The 13,357-nt window shown below is 54.9% G+C and overlaps 1 long non-coding RNA gene across 1 annotated transcript; it reads right to left on the bottom strand.

Moving 5' to 3' along the window:
• Positions 1-207: 207 nt before the first annotated feature.
• On the bottom strand, positions 208-7,125 carry LOC311374682. The gene is made up of 2 exons (XR_014643092.1): positions 6,264-7,125; positions 208-544 (listed from the first exon to the last, which is right to left on the bottom strand). It is a non-coding gene; the product is annotated as an uncharacterized lncRNA (long non-coding RNA).
• Between the last annotated feature and the right edge of the window lie 6,232 nt (positions 7,126-13,357).

Raw genomic sequence — 13,357 nt, forward strand, 5'->3', positions numbered from 1 at the left:
GGTTCTGGTTCTAGGTTGTGTTGTGGTTCTGGGTTGTGGTTCTGGTTGTGGTTCTAGGTCCTGGTTCTAAGGTCTGGTTCTAGGTCCTGGTTCTAGGTTGTGGTTCTAGGTTCTGGTTCTAGTCCTGGTTCTGGTTGTGGTTCTGGTTGTGGTTCTAGGTCCTGGTTCTAGGTCCTGGTTCTAGGTCCTGGTTCTAGGTCCTGGTTCTGGTTGTGGTTGTGGTTCTAGGTCCTGGTTCTAGGTCCTGGTTCTAGGTCCTGGTTCTGGCTGTGGTCCTGACCTGCGAGGGGACCTGCGCGGTGGCCGAGCTGGGCCCGTTGGTGTGCATGCCCATGCCGTTCTCCGTGAGGAACTCCTCCAGGTCCATGTACTGCAGCTGGAACAGACCCCCGTCACACGGCAGGGTCCGCTCCCAGAGCAGGGGGCCCAGGAAGCCGACTGGGCGCTGGGCCGCAGGGCCCCGGGGGGCCCCCCGCCGGCACCGCCAGCCCCGCCGGGGGCCCCCCCACCGCCTCCTCCTCGGGGTCCGGGGGCTTGGCTTTATCTGGAGGGGAGGACAGACAGGTCAGAGAGGGACAGACGGGTCAGAGAGGGACAGACAGGTCAGAGAGGGACAGAGAGGGACAGAGGGACAGACGGGTCAGAGAGGGACAGACAGGTCAGACAGGTCAGAGAGGGACAGACAGGTCAGAGAGGGACAGACGGGTCAGAGGGACAGACAGGTCAGACAGGTCAGAGAGGGACAGACAGGTCAGAGAGGGACAGACGGGTCAGAGAGGGACAGACGGGTCAGAGAGGGACAGACAGGTCAGAGAGGGACAGACGGGTCAGACAGGGACAGACGGGTCAGAGAGGGACAGACGGGTCAGAGAGGGACAGACAGGTCAGACAGGTCAGAGGGACAGAGAGGGACAGACAGGTCAGAGAGGGACAGACAGGTCAGACAGGGACAGACAGGTCAGAGAGGGACAGACGGGTCAGAGAGGGACAGACAGGTCAGACAGGTCAGAGGGCAGAGGACAGAGAGGGACAGACAGGTCAGAGAGGGACAGACAGGTCAGAGAGGGACAGACAGGTCAGAGAGGGACAGACGGGTCAGACAGGTCAGAGAGGGACAGACGGGTCAGAGAGGGACAGACGGGTCAGAGAGGGTCAGAGAGGGACAGACAGGTCAGAGAGGGACAGACAGGTCAGAGAGGGTCAGAGAGGGACAGACGGGTCAGAGAGGGACAGACAGGTCAGACAGGTCAGAGAGGGACAGACGGTCAGAGAGGGACAGACAGGTCAGAGAGGGACAGACAGGTCAGAGAGGGACAGACAGGTCAGACAGGTCAGAGAGGGACAGACGGGTCAGAGAGGGACAGACGGGTCAGAGAGGGACAGACAGGTCAGACAGGTCAGAGAGGGACAGACAGGTCAGAGAGGGACAGACAGGTCAGAGAGGGTCAGACAGGTCAGAGAGGGTCAGAGGGACAGACAGGTCAGAGAGGACAGACAGGTCAGAGAGGGACAGACGGGTCAGAGAGGGACAGACAGGTCAGACAGGTCAGAGAGGGACAGACAGGTCAGAGAGGGACAGACAGGTCAGAGAGGGTCAGACAGGTCAGAGAGGGACAGACGGGTCAGAGAGGGTCAGACAGGTCAGAGAGGGTCAGACAGGTCAGAGAGGGACAGAAAGGTCAGAGAGGGACAGACGGGTCAGAGAGGGACAGACGGGTCAGAGAGGGACAGAGAGGGACAGACAGGTCAGAGAGGGACAGACGGGTCAGAGAGGGACAGACAGGTCAGAGAGGGACAGACAGGTCAGAGAGGGACAGACGGGTCAGAGGGACAGACAGGTCAGACAGGGACAGACAGGTCAGACAGGTCAGAGAGGGACAGACAGGTCAGAGAGGGACAGACAGGTCAGAGAGGGTCAGACAGGTCAGAGAGGGACAGACGGGTCAGAGAGGGTCAGACAGGTCAGAGAGGGTCAGACAGGTCAGAGAGGGACAGAAAGGTCAGAGAGGGACAGACGGGTCAGAGAGGGACAGACGGGTCAGAGAGGGACAGAGAGGGACAGACAGGTCAGAGAGGGACAGACGGGTCAGAGAGGGACAGACAGGTCAGAGAGGGACAGACAGGTCAGAGAGGGACAGACGGGTCAGAGGGACAGACAGGTCAGACAGGGACAGACAGGTCAGACAGGTCAGAGAGGGTCAGAGGGACAGACAGGTCAGAGAGGGACAGACAGGTCAGAGAGGGACAGGCAGGTCAGACAGGGACAGACAGGTCAGAGAGGGACAGACGAGTCAGAGAGGGACAGACAGGTCAGACAGGTCAGAATGGGACAGACGGGTCAGAGAGGGACAGAGAGACAGACAGGTCAGAGAGGGACAGACGGGTCAGAGAGGGACAGACGGGTCAGAGAGGGTCAGACAGGTCAGAGAGGGACAGACAGGTCAGAGAGGGACAGACAGGTCAGAGAGGGACAGACGGGTCAGAGAGGTCAGAGAGGGACAGACAGGTCAGAGAGGTCAGACAGGGACAGACAGGTCAGAGAGGGACGGTGGTAGCATTTGATAGGTTAAGGTCACAACACCTAGTCCCAGAATGTGGGGAACCAGGGTTCTAGAGGCTAAAGGGGTCTCACCCCTACTGCTCCTTAATGACCTGTCTCTGTACTGTCTAACCCCTACTGCTCCTTAATGACCTGTCTCTGTACTGTCTAACCCCTACCTGCTCCTTAATGACCTGTCTCTGTACTGTCTAACCCCTACCTGCTCCTTAATGACCTGTCTCTGTACTGTCTAACCCCTACCTGCTCCTTAATGACCTGTCTCTGTACTGTCTAACCCCTACCTGCTCCTTAATGACCTGTCTCTGTACTGTCTAACCCCTACCTGCTCCTTAATGACCTGTCTCTGTACTGTCTAACCCCTACCTGCTCCTTAATGACCTATCTCTGTACTGTCTAACCCCTACCTGCTCCTTAATGACCTGTCTCTGTACTGTCTAACCCCTACCTGCTCCTTAATGACCTGTCTCTGTACTGTCTAACCCCTACCTGCTCCTTAATGACCTGTCTCTGTACCGTCTAACCCCTACCTGCTCCTTAATGACCTGTCTCTGTACTGTCTAACCCCTACCTGCTCCTTAATGACCTGTCTCTGTACCGTCTAACCCCTACCTGCTCCTTAATGACCTGTCTCTGTACTGTCTAACCCCTACTGCTCCTTAATGACCTGTCTCTGTACTGTCTAACCCCTACCTGCTCCTTAATGACCTGTCTCTGTACTGTCTAACCCCTACCTGCTCCTTAATGACCTGTCTCTGTACTGTCTAACCCCTACCTGCTCCTTAATGACCTGTCTCTGTACCGTCTAACCCCTACCTGCTCCTTAATGACCTGTCTCTGTACTGTTTAACCCCTACTTGCTCCTTAGTGACCTGTCTCTGTACTGTCTAACCCCTACCTGCTCCTTAATGACCTGTCTCTGTACTGTCTAACCCCTACCTGCTCCTTAATGACCTGTCTCTGTACTGTCTAACCCCTACCTGCTCCTTAATGACCTGTCTCTGTACTGTCTAACCCCTACCTGCTCCTTATGACCTGTCTCTGTACTGTCTAACCCCTACCTGCTCCTTAATGACCTGTCTCTGTACTGTCTAACCCCTACCTGCTCCTTAATGACCTATCTCTGTACTGTCTAACCCCTACCTGCTCCTTAATGACCTGTCTCTGTACTGTCTAACCCCTACCTGCTCCTTAATGACCTGTCTCTGTACCGTCTAACCCCTACCTGCTCCTTAATGACCTGTCTCTGTACTGTCTAACCCCTACCTGCTCCTTAATGACCTGTCTCTGTACCGTCTAACCCCTACCTGCTCCTTAATGACCTGTCTCTGTACTGTCTAACCCCTACTGCTCCTTAATGACCTGTCTCTGTACTGTCTAACCCCTACCTGCTCCTTAATGACCTGTCTCTGTACTGTCTAACCCCTACCTGCTCCTTAATGACCTGTCTCTGTACTGTCTAACCCCTACCTGCTCCTTAATGACCTGTCTCTGTACCGTCTAACCCCTACCTGCTCCTTAATGACCTGTCTCTGTACTGTTTAACCCCTACTTGCTCCTTAGTGACCTGTCTCTGTACTGTCTAACCCCTACCTGCTCCTTAATGACCTGTCTCTGTACTGTCTAACCCCTACCTGCTCCTTAATGACCTGTCTCTGTACTGTCTAACCCCTACCTGCTCCTTAATGACCTGTCTCTGTACTGTCTAACCCCTACCTGCTCCTTAATGACCTGTCTCTGTACTGTCTAACCCCTACCTACTCCTTAATGACCTGTCTCTGTACTGTCTAACCCCTACCTGCTCCTTAATGACCTGTCTCTGTACTGTCTAACCCCTACCTGCTCCTTAATGACCTGTCTCTGTACTGTCTAACCCCTACCTGCTCCTTAATGACCTGTCTCTGTACTGTCTAACCCCTACCTGCTCCTTAATGACCTGTCTCTGTACTGTCTAACCCCTACCTGCTCCTTAATGACCCGTCTCTGTACTGTCTAACCCCTACCTTCTCCTTAATGACCCGTCTCTGTACTGTCTAACCCCTACCTGCTCCTTAATGACCTGTCTCTGTACTGTCTAACCCCTACCTGCTCCTTAATGACCTGTCTCTGTACTGTCTAACCCCTACTGCTCCTTAATGACCTGTCTCTGTACTGTCTAACCCCTACCTGCTCCTTAATGACCTGTCTCTGTACTGTCTAACCCCTACCTACTCCTTAATGACCTGTCTCTGTACTGTCTAACCCCTACCTGCTCCTTAATGACCTGTCTCTGTACTGTCTAACCCCTACCTGCTCCTTGATGACCTGTCTCTGTACTGTCTAACCCCTACCTGCTCCTTAATGACCTGTCTCTGTACTGTCTAACCCCTACCTGCTCCTTAATGACCTGTCTCTGTACTGTCTAACCCCTACCTGCTCCCCAGATACACAACGTCCAGAATCACTCTGACACCTTATCACTCATATCAATCACAGAGAGAGAGACAGAGAGGGGGAGAGAGAAAGGGAGAGATAGAGAGAGACAGAGAGAGAAAGGGAGATAGAGAGAGATAGAGATAGAGATAGAGAGAGAGAGAGACAGAGAGAGAGACTATATGATCAGAGATTAGTTTCTAACATCTGTCTGTTTTGCAGAGTGATTGACAGACTGGCAGACTGAATCAGGAGAGAAGAGGAGGAGGACGAGAGAGAGAGTGAGCTGACGATGGAGAGAGTGAGAGAGAGGGAGAGAGAGAGAGAGGGAAATAGAGAGAGAGAGAGAGAGAGAGAGAGAGAGAGAGAGGGGGGGGGAATAGAGTGAGAGAGTGAGAGAGAGAGAGAGAGAGAGAGAGAGAGAGAGAGAGAGAGAGAGAGGGGGGGGGGGAATAGAATGAGAGAGTGAGAGAGTGAGAGAGAGAGAGAGGGAAATAGAGTGAAAGGGAAACAGAGTGAGAGAGACAGAAACAGAGACAGGGAGAGATAGAGAGAGGGGAGAGATAGAGAGGGGGGAGAGAGAGAGAGACAGAGAGAGAAAGGGAGAGATAGAGAGAGGGGGAGAGAGAGAGAGCGAGAGAGGTGTTACAGAGTGGGAGTATGTGAAGGCGTTAAACAAAGCCAGCGAAGGAGGAGAGATTTTCTCTTCATGACAGATAAGAACACACACACACACACACACACACACACACACACACACTGAACTCTACACACACACATTGAACTCTACACACACGCACACTATTCAACTCCACAGACAGATAGACACACACAAACACACACACACACACACACACACACACATATTCCACTCCCCCCCCCCCCCCCCACACTCACACACACATCTTTCATCCATATTTTCTGATGTGGGGAGGTGACGGCCACGCGCTTGTTTCGGTCAGCTGACTTCAGAGCGCGCGCCTGTCAACTCCTCTCACGTCAACTCTCCGCTCACACAATGACGCTTCTCCCCGCCGCGACCACTAGGCGGCGTCGCGTCGCGTCGCGTGCGTGCGTGCGTGCGTGGTAGGTTCGTCAAAACAACACGACGCCATTAAACTCTCTGAAGACTGCCAGGTGAACACAGGTGCACGAGCCTGCACGTGCACGGGGATGCACGTGATTGCAAAAGGCCATGGTTGGAATCTACAATTAAATCAAACACACACGCGCATAAAAAAATAAAACACAGCCGTGCACTCGCGTGCGCGCGCGCGCCGCCGCCGTCCCTCACCTTTCATCTCGCAGCAGTCCTTGGCGGCTCGCGGGTCCGCTTTGATTGGCAGTTGGAGCAGAGACTTGAGGCTGGCCATGGAGGTCAAGTGGCCGCCGTTCGGTGCACTTCCGGTCGGGTTGCCGAGGTGCGTGCTGGCCCGGCCGGGTGCTCGGGCGGGAGGAGCTGGGCGAGCGGACGGGACATGGCCGGCGGGCCGGGACGCGCTCCGTGGGCGGAGGCCCGCTGCGGTCCCCGCGCGACACACCGGCTCACACGCGCTGGTCCCGGGAGGGGAGGCTGACAGGCGCCCGACGCCCTGCGGTTAACTGGAGGCGAGGCGGCCCGCCGTCCGGTCCATGAAGGCGCGTCTAGCGGGCGCGTCTAGCGGGGGACCGGAGCCATGTCGGCCGGCTGAAGCGCCATGGAGACGGCGGAGGGAGCGGGTCCCTCCTCTCTCTCTCTGCGGCGCTCTCACCTCGGGCGGGACAGCGCGGCGGGCCGCGGGTCGCTGGTCGGTGGTCGGCCGGTCGGAGGTCGGCGGTCCGGTAGTCCGCTGGTCGGTGTCTCCGACCGGGAGAAACACCCGAATGTGACGGAGTGGAGGCGGCGGAGTGACCGCGGCTCAGCCGGACGTGGAGGAGGACCACAGCGCGCGAGGACGGGAGGAATGGCGCCGTGGGAAGCCTCCGGGATTCGAACCCAACGCGGAGACGAACCGGAGACGAACCGGAGCCGAACGCGCCGCGGCGGGAGGACGGGAGCGGCAAAAGTGGGGAAAAAAATAAAAGATTGCGTCAAAAATAATAATGTCCAACAATGTGGGAGTCCGGTGGATGATGTCTCTGTCTCCCTCCCGCCTCTCCCTCCCTCTCTCGCGCTCACTCCCCCCCCCCCCCCCCCCCCCCACACACACACACACACACACACACGTTATTTTCGTCTCTCTCTCGCTCTCTCCCCCCCCCCCCCTCTCTCTCTCTCTCTCTCCCCCTCTCTCTCTCGCGCCACGGGAGGGAGCGGGGAGTCAGCTGGAACCAACACGGGCCGCGCGTGCGTGACGTCACCGTTCACGAGGAAAGGCGACGGTGGGCGTGGCTCATTTGCATACGCGGCTCCACGGCCCACCACGAGGGGCCGCTCCCATTGGCCCGGGCTCCCTGCGGCTCTGGACCAATCAGCGTGGCGGCATCGACGCGTTGATGCGTGCAAGCCACGCCCATGTGAATGAAGGGGCGTTCCCGCGTGGCGGATGGCTCCTCCCCCCCCCTCGCGCTGAGGCCGTTTGACGGAGTTTGAAAAACCACGAACAGATAAAAGAATCGGAATGATGATTAAACGAGATCTGATTATGAAACGGAGCCGCGGCGCGTCCGCGTCCCTCACGTCACGTTCCCTCACACCGGGGGGGGGGGGGGGGGGGGGGGGAGCATGCGCACTGGCGCGGAGCTGCATCGCAGCAGCGTTGGTGTTTAAAGCGCTCGTGTGTTTAAAGCGCCACAATCTGACGTCCTGATTGGCTGAACGTACATCTGTTAAAAAGAACTACTGCTTCACATTACAGAGTGATCAGGGAAGGCTCTCTCTCTCTCTCTCCCTCTGTCTCTCTCTCACTCTCCCTCTCTGTCTCTCTCTCACTCTCCCTCTCTCTCTCCACATTGAGCACGTGCCCAAGCACGCGCCGACTGCTGCCTACCGGCGACCCTGCGCCGCTGCTATTGGCTGAAAGTAGGTCACTCTCTGCCTCTCCCGGAACCCCATTGGACGAAATTAGGTCACTGGCTCCTCCCACCAAGTCCCCCATGCGATTGCCGCGTGAGCAGCCGAGAACAGAAGGGAGAGAGAGAGAGTGTGTGTGTGTGTGTGTGTGTGTGACAATTATTTATTATATTGTTTTATTTTTTACTGTTAAATGAACGTTTCCCACGAAAATTAAACTCAGAAGGAGAGAGAGAGAGAGAGAGAGAGAGAGAGAGAGAGAGAGAGAGAGAGAGAGAGAGAGAGAGAGAGAGAGAGAGAGAGAGAGAGAGAGAGAGAGAGAGAGAGAGGGGGAGGGAGGGGGAGGGAGAGAGAGAGAGGGGGGGAGGGAGAGAGAGAGAGAGAGAGAGAGAGAGAGAGAGACCATAAAGAGTGTTCTCCGTGGGGCAGAGCAGCAGACACTGATCAGCGCTCCTCCTCCTCCTCCTCTGCTCCTCCTCCTGCTCCTCCTCCTCTGCTCCTCCTCCTGCTCCTCCTCCTCCTCCTCTCCTCCTCCTCCTCCTCCTCCTCCTGCTGCTGCTGTTCCTCCTCCCCCCTGCTCCTCCTCCTCCTCCTCCTGCTCCTGCTCCTCCTCTCCTCCTCCTCCTGCTCCTCCTCCTCCTCCTCCTGCTGCTCCTCCTCCCCCTGCTCCTCCTCCTCCTCCTGCTCCTCCTCCTCCTCCTGCTGCTCCTCCTCCTGCTCCTCCTCATATTGTGTTAACGAGTACGAAGTCTGTGCTCTGATCACGTGACTCCTTTACCCCGCTGGTACCGCTAACACACCACCCTGCTGTGTGCTGTGTTGCTGTGGCGTTGTGCGTCTGTGTGTCGTTGTGTTGCTGTGGCGTTGTGCGTCTGTGTGTCGTTGTGTTGCTGTGGCGTTGTGCGTCTGTGTGTCGTTGTGTTGCTGTGGCGTTGTGCGTCTGTGTCGTTGTGTTGCTGTGGCGTTGTGCGTCTGTGTGTCGTTGTGTTGCTGTGGCGTTGTGCGTCTGTGTGTCGTTGTGTTGCTGTGGCGTTGTGCGTCTGTGTGTCGTTGTGTTGCTGTGGCGTTGTGCGTCTGTGTGTGTCATTGTGTTGCTGTGGCATTGTGCGTCTGTGTGTGTCATTGTGTTGCTGTGGCATTGTGCGTCTGTGTGTGTCGTTGTGTTGCTGTGGCGTTGTGCGTCTGTGTCGTGTTGCTGTGGCGTTGTGCGTCTGTGTGTGTCGTTGTGTTGCTGTGGCGTTGTGCGTCTGTGTGTGTCATGTTGCTGTGGCGTTGTGCGTCTGTGTGTCGTTGTGTTGCTGTGGCGTTGTGCGTCTGTGTTGTTGTGTTGCTGTGGCGTTGTGCGTCTGTGTGTCGTTGTGTTGCTGTGGCGTTGTGCGTCTGTGTGTGTCGTTGTGTTGCTGTGGCGTTGTGCGTCTGTGTTGTTGTGTTGCTGTGGCGTTGTGCGTCTGTGTGTCGTTGTGTTGCTGTGGCGTTGTGCGTCTGTGTGTGTCGTTGTGTTGCTGTGGCGTTGTGCGTCTGTGTGTGTCGTTGTGTTGCTGTGGCGTTGTGCGTCTGTGTGTGTCGTTGTGTTGCTGTGGCGTTGTGCGTCTGTGTCATGTTGCTGTGGCGTTGTGCGTCTGTGTGTCGTTGTGTTGCTGTGGCGTTGTGCGTCTGTGTGTCGTTGTGTTGCTGTGGCGTTGTGCGTCTGTGTTGTTGTGTTGCTGTGGCGTTGTGCGTCTGTGTGTGTCATGTTGCTGTGGCGTTGTGCGTCTGTGTGTGTCGTTGTGTTGCTGTGGCGTTGTGCGTCTGTGTCGTTGTGTTGCTGTGGCGTTGTGCGTCTGTGTTGTGTTGCTGTGGCGTTGTGCGTCTGTGTGTCGTTGTGTTGCTGTGGCGTTGTGCGTCTGTGTGTGTCATGTTGCTGTGGCGTTGTGCGTCTGTGTGTGTCGTTGTGTTGCTGTGGCGTTGTGCGTCTGTGTCGTTGTGTTGCTGTGGCGTTGTGCGTCTGTGTCGTTGTGTTGCTGTGGCGTTGTGCGTCTGTGTGTCGTTGTGTTGCTGTGGCGTTGTGCGTCTGTGTCGTTGTGTTGCTGTGGCGTTGTGCGTCTGTGTGTGTCGTTGTGTTGCTGTGGCGTTGTGCGTCTGTGTTGTTGTGTTGCTGTGGCGTTGTGCGTCTGTGTGTCGTTGTGTTGCTGTGGCGTTGTGCGTCTGTGTGTGTCATGTTGCTGTGGCGTTGTGCGTCTGTGTCGTTGTGTTGCTGTGGCGTTGTGCGTCTGTGTGTCGTTGTGTTGCTGTGGCGTTGTGCGTCTGTGTCGTTGTGTTGCTGTGGCGTTGTGTTGCTGTGGCGTTGTGCGTCTGTGTCGTTGTGTTGCTGTGGCGTTGTGCGTCTGTGTGTGTCGTTGTGTTGCTGTGGCGTTGTGCGTCTGTGTTGTTGTGTTGCTGTGGCGTTGTGCGTCTGTGTGTCGTTGTGTTGCTGTGGCGTTGTGCGTCTGTGTGTGTCATGTTGCTGTGGCGTTGTGCGTCTGTGTCGTTGTGTTGCTGTGGCGTTGTGCGTCTGTGTCGTTGTGTTGCTGTGGCGTTGTGCGTCTGTGTGTCGTTGTGTTGCTGTGGCGTTGTGCGTCTGTGTCGTTGTGTTGCTGTGGCGTTGTGTTGCTGTGGCGTTGTGCGTCTGTGTCGTTGTGTTGCTGTGTCGTTGTGTTGCTGTGGCGTTGTGCGTCTGTGTGTCATTGTGTTGCTGTGGCGTTGTGCGTCTGTGTGTCATGTTGCTGTGGCGTTGTGCGTCTGTGTCGTTGTGTCGTTGTGTTCATCTCTACATCCTCACGGTTCAACTGTTAACGCAGAAGAAGTCAAATATTAGCCGACAATTATTTGAATACGTGAAACATGAAGTCTGAGCGGTACTAGTATTTACGTACTATATGTACTACTATATGTACTACTATATGTACTACTATATGTACTATTATTTAGCTCCAACTCCAGACAATATTTCTTCAGCCTTTTCTACTGTTGATTTATTGACCTTCTGTCTTACAGAGTTAAACCACGTGGATGGACCCATCACACACTGCACAGCCTGGTGATGGCCTTAGATTACAGACTGTTTCTGTACACTGCACAGCCTGGTGATGGCCTTAGATTACAGACTGTTTCTGTACACTGCACAGCCTGGTGATGGCCTTAGATTACAGACTGTTTCTGTGCACTGCACAGCCTGGTGATGGCCTTAGATTACAGACTGTTTCTGTACACTGCACAGCCTGGTGATGGCCTTAGATTACAGACTGTTTCTGTACACTGCACAGCCTGGTGATGGCCTTAGATTACAGACTGTTTCTGTACACTGCACAGCCTGGTGATGGCCTTAGATTACAGACTGTTTCTGTACACTGCACAGCCTGGTGATGGCCTTAGATTACAGACTGTTTCTGTACACTGCACAGCCTGGTGATGGCCTTAGATTACAGACTGTTTCTGTACACTGCACAGCCTGGTGATGGCCTTAGATTACAGACTGTTTCCTGTGTGTCACTGACACTATCTCGTTAAACGACCAGGGGTAGAGCTTCTTGTGTAAACACACGTCACACATTTCAGTGGAGCGGTTGTTGACCTCCATGACGCGCTGCCTGCCGCCCCCTGCTGGCCGCCCCGGTACTGCAGCAGGGGGCAGCAACACAGTAACCCAGTAGACTGAGGTACACCGTATTGATTGACACACGTCAAACAATAGGCAATGTTCACAGGTTGGAACTTTAATTAAACTGACCTCCCGTAGTACCACAGGGTAGCCCCTCCCTCCCCCTCATAGGCCCGCCCCGTCCAAAGATCACGTGACCAGCTCTCTCCCAGCTCCGTCTGCCTTGTGGGAGACGCACATGGGCAGACAGACAGACGGGTGGGTGGGTAGACAGACAGACAGACAGACGGGTAGGCAGACAGGTAGGCAGGCAGACGGGTAGGTAGACAGACGGGTAGGCAGACAAACAGGTAGGCAGGCAGACGGGTAGGCAGACAGACAGGTAGGTATACAGACGGGTAGGCAGACAGACGGGTAGGCAGACAGACAGGTAGGCAGACAGACGGGTAGGCAGACGGGTAGGTAGGCAGACAGACAGGTAGGCCGTCCAATCTGAAGATTTGAGCCAGATGGTTTGATCGGTTTATAACAAACATGTCTGTGATACTAAAGGCCTATTTTATCACCGTTGCCGTAGTGTTTGATTATTTTAGTGTTTGATTATCAACAAATCCGCTACACATTGCTACCTGGTCTGTGGGAAACACTGCCTACCTAACCCTAACTACGCCCTACCTAACCCTAACCCATACAGAACTACGCCCTACCTAACCCTAACTACGCCCTACCTAACCCTAACCCATACAGAACTACGCCCTACCTAACCCTAACTACGCCCTACCTAACCCTAACCCATACAGAACTACGCCCTACCTAACCCTAACAGAACTACGCCCTACCTAACCCTAACTACGCCCTACCTAACCCTAACCCATACAGAACTACTCCCTACCTAACCCTAACTACGCCCTACCTAACCCTAACCCATACAGAACTACGCCCTACCTAACCCTAACAGAACTACACCCTACCTAACCCTAACTACGCCCTACCTAACCCTAACCCATACAGAACTACGCCCTACCTAACCCTAACTACGCCCTACCTAACCCTAACCCATACAGAACTACGCCCTACCTAACCCTAACAGAACTACGCCCTACCTAACCCTAACTACGCCCTACCTAACCCTAACCCATACAGAACTACTCCCTACCTAACCCTAACTACGCCCTACCTAACTCTAACTACACCCTACCTAACCCTAACAGAACTACGCCCTACCTAACCCTAACTACGCCCTACCTAACCCTAACTACGCCCTACCTAACTCTAACTACACCCTACCTAACCCTAACAGAACTACGCCCTACCTAACCCTAACTACGCCCTACCTAACCCTAACTACGCCCTACCTAACCCTAACCCATACAGAACTACGCCCTACCTAACCCTAACTACGCCCTACCTAACCCTAACCCATACAGAACTACGCCCTACCTAACCCTAACTACGCCCTACCTAACCCTAACCCATACAGAACTACGCCCTACCTAACCCTAACTACGCCCTACCTAACCCTAACCCATGCAGAACTACGCCCTACCTAACCCTAACCCATACAGAACTACGCCCTACCTAACCCTAACTACGCCCTACCTAACCCTAACAGAACTACACCCTACCTAACCCTAACTACGCCCTACCTAACTCTAACTACACCCTACCTAACCCTAACTACGCCCTACCTAACCCTAACAGAACTACACCCTACCTAACCCTAACTACGCCCTACCTAACTCTAACTACACCCTACCTAACCCTAACAGAACTACGCCCT

This window comes from Micromesistius poutassou (genome assembly GCF_964030765.1).
Source record: "Micromesistius poutassou genome assembly, contig: SCAFFOLD_501, whole genome shotgun sequence".
NCBI lineage: Eukaryota > Metazoa > Chordata > Actinopteri > Gadiformes > Gadidae > Micromesistius > Micromesistius poutassou.